This window comes from Morone saxatilis, unplaced genomic scaffold (genome assembly GCF_004916995.1).
Source record: "Morone saxatilis isolate NCDOM2014 unplaced genomic scaffold, NCSU_SB_2.0 Contig21, whole genome shotgun sequence".
NCBI lineage: Eukaryota > Metazoa > Chordata > Actinopteri > Moronidae > Morone > Morone saxatilis.
Window position 1 is genome coordinate 2,954,694 of NW_023339774.1, and position 10,164 is coordinate 2,964,857.

Here is a 10,164-nt window from a genome sequence, read left to right on the forward strand (position 1 = left end):
ATGTCATAATGAAATGGAATGTTTACATCCAAAGATGATGTCACAATGGATTGGAATTTTGACATTCATTTTTGATGTCATAGTGGGATGCAATCGTCAGGTGATGTCATATTGAACTGGATTGTTGACATTCAAATGTGAGGCCAGAATGGAATACAATGATTGATTCCAATTGTGATTTCACAACGGAAAGGAATATATATAATACAAAGGTCAGTTCAATTTGTCATTTCACAATGGAGTACAATGTTCAGTACCTATTGTGATGTCAAAATTTCAATGTTTAAAATTCACAGCTGCTTGGAATGATGACATTCCATTGTGAAATCATAATTTGACCTTATGATTGCATCCCACTATGACATCAAGATTGGATGTCAACATTCCATCACATTTAAATGTCAACATTCCATCTCACCTCTTATTCTTTCATAGGTATCAGGCTAACTACATCACAGAAAGGAAAGCCCAGGGGCCAGATGCATAAAACTCTGTGTATATTTATAAATGTAGAAATACATGTATAAATCTGTGTTCACACAAAACAGGAAACATGCATACAGTCTTTACATCAGATTAGTAAAACCTCACTTACGTCTGTTTCCAAGTAATGTTGCCGCATACATCTCAATCATCATGAAATGTTATGCACCTGCACAAGCCTTTTGACCATTCCCACAATTCAGTAGTAATGGCTTGAAACACACTCCGAATTGCCTATGCCTATAGCACATGAAGGATCAGCTTTTTTTTTACGAGATATATTAAGCATCGAAGTAGCAAATGAAGAAGAACAAGTGCAATTTCACGGAATATGCCCTGTAGGTAATGGTGGATCAACTTGACAAAAGAAAACGTGTTATTTGGATTTTTATACATTTGGAAACCTGCGTGAAAAGTGGTGTAAGTACAGTTTTCGTGTGTATGCATGTTCTATACATCTGGCCCCAGATGTCTTTGGAAGTTCTGTGGGTTTGGATAAAGTTTGGCTGCGTTTGATCCCACATGAGGAATCTTACTTGCTCCTCTATTAGCACACCTGTCTCCTGTGAGTGTTTACAAGTTAGAAGCTTATTGTGACATTTACATTAAAGCAATAGATGAACACTGGACTGCTTCAGCTCGCAAACCTGCGGGGTCTACACAGAGAGCGTTTCTGCTGCTGCCAGTTTCCCTTTGATTAATACACTACAATGAAAGCCTTGTTAACCAATCTTAATCTGAAACAGATAGAGGAGATGTTGATTTAATTGATTTATATTTTTTTGATGTCTGTGACATTTTCTACAGATGTCAGATCCTTTTCACTGCCTCTTTTTGCTGGGAACCGTGTGCATCAAGCAGAAAAAACAGGGAAGACCTTGACCTGTTAACATGGGTGCCAAAATGAAAGGCAACAGGTTCTGTGACACACACACTGCATACGCAGGCATTTTTTTCACAGAGTTATTACAGAATAATGAGATTCACAATCAAAGTGTGAACCAGTGTGTTGGACAGATTGTTTCTTTATTAGCTTTAAAAAGACATGCAGAAGTGTTAAGTTTTTGTGCCATTATCACAACACTTGAGAAAGTAATAAAAAAAAAGTAAATAACTTACTATTAATTATACAATGCTTTTACATTATCATCAGGCAGACACAGTGTGCCACATGTTTTTACAGTCATAGACGTCATGCAGAAGCTGTAAATCATAGGTTGAAGGGTGATCGCAGTTGCGATCTACAATTACACCACTAGATGCCACTAAATCCTACACACTGGTACCTTAAATAAAACTAAAGAATCAAATCAAATCAAATTCTGTGAGCTCCTGTATTGTATTTGAACTAATTGTTAAAAAACAAAAACATCTATTATTTTCTTAAGGAATTGAGGTGCATGTTTTGCTGCTTATTGACCTATGAATACAATATAAACAAGCTGACACTGAATGCTTTTCAACCTCCCCATAAAAACTTCAAGGTGTTTCACGAAGGATTCGCCTTAGGGGGCACTGCAGGTCAACAAATATAATAAACTCCATCAGAAGTGAAAAGCAAGGAGAAAGCTGGAATGAGACTGCATCAAATTACTTCTTACAATGTTTTCCTCCTATAAGCATTATGCTAACACAACAGAGCATAAACATCATTCCTGTCTGCACTCTAGACAGGACAGAATGACAGTGAAAAAAACAAAAAACATATCTGTAATCTACCAACCAGAAAAAACACACATGCATATCTCCAAATTCAAATGGGACGCCTTTTATTACAACTAAAAGTAAGTTATTGCCTTTTATTAAATTACATTTGGTACCATTTACTCATATCTCTCACTGCACTGCAGCTGCTTTTTTATGTTATTCTCTTCACATCGTATTTATAAAGTGGCTTTTTATATTTCTAGTATCCAGGACCGCCCACAGAAATGACTGGGTCCCTGAAAGGTCCAGTGAATGGGTCATCCTTATGATTTACTCATATGAATGCATGCGAGTGTCTTCTTGCACACATAGGTGGTGGTGGCTTCTTCACTGATGCTAGCTATCTCTTGGCTATCAACATTAGCTGTAATGTAAGCTTTCCAGCGACCATTTGTCTCTTTAACCTGGCTTGGGCTCTGTTTTAAAGCTAGAGCGAAGATACTAGTATTATATGAAAATAAATGCCCTCATGCATCCATTGGTACTAATCAGTTGGTAAGGGGGGTAAATAACAATCCAAAATTATCCAAAACTGTTGATAGAAAAACTGGCAAGGTCATTTTCAAAGAGATCCCTTGACCTCTGACCTCAGTACATCGGAAAATTGGTTCTATGAGCAGCCACATATCTCCTGTTCGAATCCGACCTGTGGCCCTTCGCTGCGTGTCATCCCCTCTCTCTGCCCCCCTTTCCTGTTTATCTCCAGCTGTCACTGTCAAATAAAGGCAATAAAAGGCCAAGAAAATAAAAAATAACTTCAAAAAGAATACCATAATCATGTCTTATCACCTCTCTTTAATGCTTATGTCTTCATAATCATAGTGCTATCTTTTTAAATATTCATTGAATGTTTCAAGTGTTCACAAATGTCCTGACGTTAATTGATACTAATATAGGCAACACATCTTGATCTGTTGGATTTCTAAGGAACTGAAATTCACTTGTTTTACATCCTTAAATTATAATTCTTATTAAAAGATTACGGTTTAAAATAAAGGGATTGAGTTACATATTTGCATTATACTGTTTATTCACGTCCAGGCTCTTCTCAAATGACAAAAAAAAAAACCCGCACAAATATTCAAATAAAAACCACAAACATGGCCGTTTTGGACAGCAACAGCAGGCAGGCAGTTCACCCTTTAAACACCACCTGGTTTAATCAAGGCTTCAATTACGCACCTTTACCTGCGCGTCACGTGACCAGAGCACCAACGCGCGCGCCTACTTCCGCAGCGCTCCCTGAATGCCATGCGCGTTGTTTTTAACCAGCTATTTATTTGTTGTTGTTTTAAAGCGTTCGACGTGTCGGACCGGCCCGGCAGGTTTTTGGGGGCAGAGCAGGTGAGAGGCAGCGGGGGAAGAAGGGCGGGCAGCCACCGGAGCTCTCCATAAGCAGGAAGCAGAGGAAAACATGGTGCGGTGACTAAAAGCCACAGACACCGACTGAGAACAGGATTCACCTTTAGTTTCAATCTGCAGAGGATACGGAGTAAGTCCAGTTACCTTTACCTGAGTGTGTTTGTGTGTTTTGCTTTGAGTTTTTTAGGCTTTAAAGTGTTTAAAATACGCCGAGAGTAGACGAGTGTTTCACCTGGGCGGCTGCTTCTCAACTCACCTTTCCTCCGTGAAGACACCTCGGTGTTCGGAGTTTCTCTGTGGGGGCGAAATATTAGTTTTATATTAGCCACTTCATTGGCTTGTTTTGATGTTGCAGTAGCTCATTTTACCATCCTAGTGTACGGGCTTTGACTCTGTTTTGTACTTTTTGACCAGTGTAGTCAAAAAGTTCGGAAGGACTTCCAATGCACGCCTATCACAGCCCTTAAAACGGCTAAAAAAAAGGGCATAGTCGCTTTTTAGTGTTACAGTATGGAAGCCCATTTCCGCCAGTAAAATAAAAATACAATACACTAAAAACTTAGCCTTGACAATAAAAAAAAAAAAACGTAAATAAAAATCATGAGTGAAAACTAAGAGATAAAATGTAGAAATTAAGATCGTTTTGATAATTTAAATCGAAATTTGGACTTTCTATCTCCCCATTTTGACTTAACATGATTTCTTGAAATGATCAAGGCTAGGTTTTCTTTGTTTACAGTATTATAAACATGTTGTTGGAAATCAACAGAAAAGATATGATGAACCACCACACAAACTATTTTAGTTTTTTGTATTTTGGCCATCCCATTAAGCTCAACGAGGGTAGACAAACTATCAGGAACACTCTCAGTCAATACAGTCCAACAGCTGCACAAACTACTCTGTCCTCTAAAATGACCATACAGTTGAATCAACACCTCTCTAAAACAGGTTCAGCAAAACTAGAACCTTTTTAGTTTTTAGGGAGGTTTCAGTGCAGGTTTTGGTTAGTTAGCTCTGGCCCCCACCCCCACACACAAATAAATAATGTATTTCTTACTGCTGTCTGATTGCATAATCAAAGCCTGTTTATCATGATGACTCAGGTAAAAAATATTGTAAAAAAAACAACAAGACAAAACCTCACCAAAACACCTGTATTATGTATCTTGTTAGTTAGATTTTAGGAAACGCTTGCCTCAGTTTTCTCTGAACATCTGAATGGGTGTGTGGAAAAAGAGACCTGTCTGTGCATCGTCTCGCATAACCTTTGTTCTGCCAGCAGCAACAACTTCTGACCCATATCCTTCAGAATATAAACCTTATCCTCATGAAACTTGACTCACCAGAATACTTAAATTTGGCAACAAACTGCACAATCTATGTAAAAATATACCCTCACGTTCTATACTTGACCCTCACGCAATCATTTAATCTGCAGCTGTACTGTAGCCCAGTGGTTCCCAAAGTGGTGGGGCTTTTATGCTGTTTTTTAATGTCATTTACTGGATTACTTAACCTCCTCAGGACTCTAAAGATTATCCAAATTTAACAAAGAAAAAAGTCTAAGTTGTTAAAACCGGTAACAACTGGTAGATATTTACTATACACCTGGAATGCATTGCTTTGTCACAAGCCATTTAAAGCCATTTAATAATTCTATATATTTTCCTTCATGTCCCTCTATTCTTGTACAATAATATTAAAGTGACATTCTGCCCAACACCATAAGGTTGAGAAGTCTGTGAGGCTGCTCCTGTACTTTTTGCTACTGTGAGAACGTGTCACCATTCGTCTTTTTCAGCTGACATGAATCAACTGACAACAGCAGCTGTCTTCTTGTCACCTCATCGTCTAAGGGAGATCAATCTTCTGCTAGTAAAAGTGTTGGAGTGCAGTGTTACTTCATGTAGTTACAAGGAATCAAGTTAATGTGTCAGGAAACAGAAGCCTGTAGGCAGCTTGTGAACCCCACCTACATACCCGGTTTCAGCTGATGTTGTGTCTGAAAACAATAGCAGCTCCTGGACGCATGTGTCCAAGCAGCCCAGATGTTTTTCCATAAACAGGTAATGGAGATGCTGTTCTGCAGGCGAAGCAAATCTGAGTCCTTTGGTTATGGAAATGTGTCTCCTTATGGAAATAGTTGACCTTGAGACCAGGGACTGAGAATTTGAATTGTGACTTGAGAGGCAAATGGATTTGAGGTTAAGTTGAGACAAAGACATCGTGGCAGCTGCTTCTCATCTTCCACACACACTTTCTATCAGGCTCAGATTCTGGGTCTGTTTGGGGCTGAAGCTTTCTGGTTGCATATCAGTATGTGTCCTGAAAGTGTTGCTGATGATCCAAACTGCAATCTTTTTTTCTTAATTTTGAAATGCCTTGTAGACAATAGCCAGATGTTATGTGAAGTTTGGAAACGTAAGTAAGAGGACATTAAATACCGCGGTCTCTATGATTTGCACGAAAAATAGATTGATCTAAGGTATCCACCTTAGATCACGATCTCGAACAGAAATTGTCAGATTGCTCGCTCTTATGTTAAAGAAGCTCAGTTTCTATTAATGATGGGTTCTTAAATTAGCCATGGTTCTACAGCAGGATAACATGAAATGCTTTCATGGCTAATCTTAGCTAAATGCCAGATTGGTCTACCAGGAAACTGGGTTATTTGACCTGAAGGCCTAGCTAGCAACTGAGGCAAGATTTTGGCTAACTCTAGCTAACTGTATATCCTGAAATGGTCTTCTAAGCTTAATAACTGAACTTGTGTAACAAACATGGAGACAGGCTAATGCTGCATTCACATGGATTCAGGCAGATGGAAGATGGCAATTTTCTTTGAGTAGAGGACGAGATCCAAAAAGAGACCAAGTTCTCAGACGCTTTTGGTCTGAGGCCTGAGTTTCAGTCATCACTTTTATATGTACTTTAGTACAAACATGGGCAAATTAAGAGTCAAATGCAATTTGACTACGTCGGGGTTGATGTTAGTGTGTGCACGTGTTTGTTGTTAGAGGAGGACTGCATGATTTCACTCTGAACATGAAGGCGTCATTTATCATGGTGACTAAGGTAAGAAAAGTCATAAAGAAAGGCAAAGGAAAATCTAGAGAACATCATCCACAGAGGCATTGAACCTCTAACTCTGGCAGTATCGGTGCCTTGCTCAGGGGCTGTGGCAGTGTGGGCTTACATGTTGCTGTAGCAGCTACTGTGGACTCCAGCTGTAAGTAAAATGCTGAAGAATCTCTAAGACTTTACTCATTAACCCTTATTAAGCTCCACTAACAGGTCACACACACACACACACTGCAAATTAAGCATTACACTAACACTAAAATAAATAGGATTTTAAAGCTTAAAAAATGAGTTCATTAGTGGCATAGGCTCTAATGAATTTTTAAATAACGCAGGTGGTCTAATAGCAATATTAATTAGGGGTGTAAGAAAATATAGCATCACAATATTTTATTTTGTGATATTGTATCTATCAGTTTTTGTGGTTAGACCCCCAACAGCTAGACAGCAGTGTTGTAAAAGTAAACTCTGTGATGTTGGATGTTAGAGCGACTGTGATGAATACAAATTAGGGGTGGGTAAAAATATCGATTCATCAGTGCATTGCAATATATTTTTTCCCAATTCAATATCGATTCATTAAATCCTCTGAATCGATTCAAGCCCCGATTCGAATCGAATGCCAGTGAGCAAACGTGTTGTGTGTGTGTGGTGTGTTGTGTGTTGTGTGTGTGTGTGTGTTGTGTTTGTGTGTGGTGTGTGGTGTGTGTGTGGGGTGTGATGTGTGGTGTGTTGTGTGGGTGTGGGTGTCGTGTGTGTGTGTGTGTGTGTGTGGTGTGGGTGTGTTGTCGACGAAGCCGCACTCGACCACACAACAACAACGTGGCAACGAAGCAGGTACAGCAGTGTTAAACACGCCTTCAACTTTAAAAGCAGACCTTTGATTCATTCAGGTAAACCCGAACACAGGAAAGACAAAGTAGGTAGTGTGTAAGCTTGCCAGCAGTACTAAAAATACTACTGCAATAACACAACAAATTTGCGCAACCACTTAAGCCGACACCATGCAGATGCTCTGCAGCAACCCGAGTCTGTGGCTGTCTTCATATGTCGTGGAAAACGGGGGTTTTAAGAAGATGGTATACACACTCAAACCACGATACGCCATACCAACACACAAACACATGACGGAAGTCGCCGTCCCGAAGCTTTTAAAATTATCAACAGGTACTCTAATGAATTATTTGTGTAATTCTACTTATTACTGAATCGATATCGAAGCATTTAAATAAATATTGAATCAAATTGATATCAAATTGTGACCTAAAGAATCAAAATCGAATCATGAGGTTCTTAATACCCAGCCCTACTACAAATGCAGTTCTAACTAGTCTGCTGGCATAATAAACTCAGATTTTATGCGTATGGTGGTGTGTTCTTAATACTATGACTACACTATGATTTTATTTTTTCGCCTTGCTTACAGTACCACAATATATCACAATTCATTGAATAGTAACCCCTGTATCGTGATATGTATCATATCACCAGGTTCTTCCCAATACACTGCTCTAGTATAAATAGTATGACTATGTAGACAGACACTGTTGATCACTGTTTATCTGATATCATGTCTTTAAATGTCTTGTTTTTTTTGTCCATAAGAATATTCAATTTACTGTCATAATGGACTGAAGAAAGCAGGAAATATTTACATTTAAGAAACTGCAGAGAATTTGATATTTAAAAAAAAAAAAGAAAAAAATTATTAATAGTTGTCGACTTTTTGATTGTCAACTAATGAATTAATTGACTAATGGTTGCAGCTCTAGAAGGTGTAGATAAGAGGCGAGCGGTGGATAGTTTGTGCTGCTCTACATGCAGAGTCACTGTATTAAGTGGCAATCCAGCAGAGAACAGGCAGCGATTGTTCCTTGTTTTCCACCTGTTTGATACAGACAACAGCTCAAATAGATTCCCCTCAGTTGCTGCAGAAACCCGACTCTGCATTAATCTGACTGATAGCATCTGTTCATACCTGGAACAGGACACTCAATAATGGCCACAAATACTTTACATTCCTCTCCGCTGTTGGCCAGACCTCTAATTATTTCTCTCTCTTATTTAGACTTCTGAATAAAGAAGTCCCATATCTCTCGCTTTCAGCTCTTGCTACCTTACACGACGAAGGCCAATACGTTTGTCTGCCGAGGAAGTTTTGTCTTCGTTTCTGTTTCTCAGTTTGTTTGCAGGACACCTTTCTTAAAACACTTTTAATTTCAGTGAAAATTGGTAAAAGATTTAGCTAGCAACGAAGAAAAAAGTGATTCAAATTAGCGTTTCAATATGGCCATTTATGAAACAGGTTCTGCTTTTCAGTCATTAGAGACTATCTTTTCCCCCAGAATTAACTCAACAAAAGTAGCCTATACTCTTCTCTTTTGAAGCTTGTGTTCTGACATTTTGACATTTTAACATTTCTGATTCATCATTACTTTTATCACCTTTTCCTCTTGCAAATGCCATCTGATCTTTAACCAATTTTGGTTCAGATCATATTTGTCTGACTGGTTTTAAGGTTGAGTGTGTTTGGAGGAACTTTTGGCAGAAATGGAATATAATATTATGTTATCTTAAAATGAGACTTTTTCTCTACAGAGGGGGCTGGACCACCATGTTGACCACCATGTTTCTACAGTAGCCCAGAACAGACGAACCAGACACTGGCTCTAGATAGGGCCTTGCACATTTCATAGCAGTTTCTTCCATTCACACTTGGGAGGGTGAGGCAAGGAGGGTGAGGCAAGGGAGTTGCAATCTGCAATTAGATGGCTAGATTCCTTTCAATCATACACAAGAAAGATGACCTACAGAAATGTGATCACAAACATAAATGAAATAATATTTGAAGAATTTATTTAGATTCAGAGCGTTAGAAGTGGAAACATTGAGGACAATAGAAACTAAGTGGCACTATCTACAGAGCCACACTGTCTTCAGTGTTTTGGTCTCAAGCTGAAAAGTCTCTCCTTACGTTTTGTTTTGTTTGTGTGAAGCGCTTCACCTCCTCTCCTCTCAGGTTTCACCATCGTTGCACAGGTATGTTCTCTGTCCCAGTCTGTGAATCCCTCCCCCTCCTCCCTCCTCCGCTCTTTGTTGCTATAGCGACGCCCTAGGCAGGGCACCCAAACCGGTTTGCCGAAATGGGCTATCCTTGCAGCCCTGCTGCCGGTACTGGACATCCGATTGGTTGTTTTTTGAAGTGGGCGGAGCAGAGAGTGTTGAGCTCTCAGGAGGAAAAAGAATGAATTTGCCTTTTATAATGAGGCTGTTTTCAGGCCTGGTCTGAGGCAGTGTTGCAGAAGTTCTTGTCAAACAAACGACTTAATTTACTCTAATGCTAAACAGTAGCTGCTTACTTTTAACAGGCTTTCCTGTTATAAGAAGTTTTCTGAGGGTTCTGGTTGGCAAGGTTGGCAGATGTACATCAACAAGTAACATATATAAACAAATGTCAAGGCATGTCAAGGAAGTAATACAGGTAAATAAGGCAGGATATTAAATAAATACCCCCCCCCCTAGTAAATT

General features: G+C 39.1%; 1 protein-coding gene across 1 annotated transcript in view; it reads left to right on the forward strand.

The window, feature by feature from the left end:
• The first annotated feature begins 3,443 nt into the window (after positions 1 to 3,443).
• atp8b1 (ATPase phospholipid transporting 8B1) overlaps positions 3,444 to 10,164 on the forward strand; it is a 31,624-nt gene continuing 24,903 nt past the window's right edge. The window contains exon 1 of the mRNA XM_035668622.1: positions 3,444 to 3,682. The gene's annotated coding sequence lies outside the window, so the exon portion shown is untranslated. The remainder of the gene's footprint in view (positions 3,683 to 10,164) is intronic.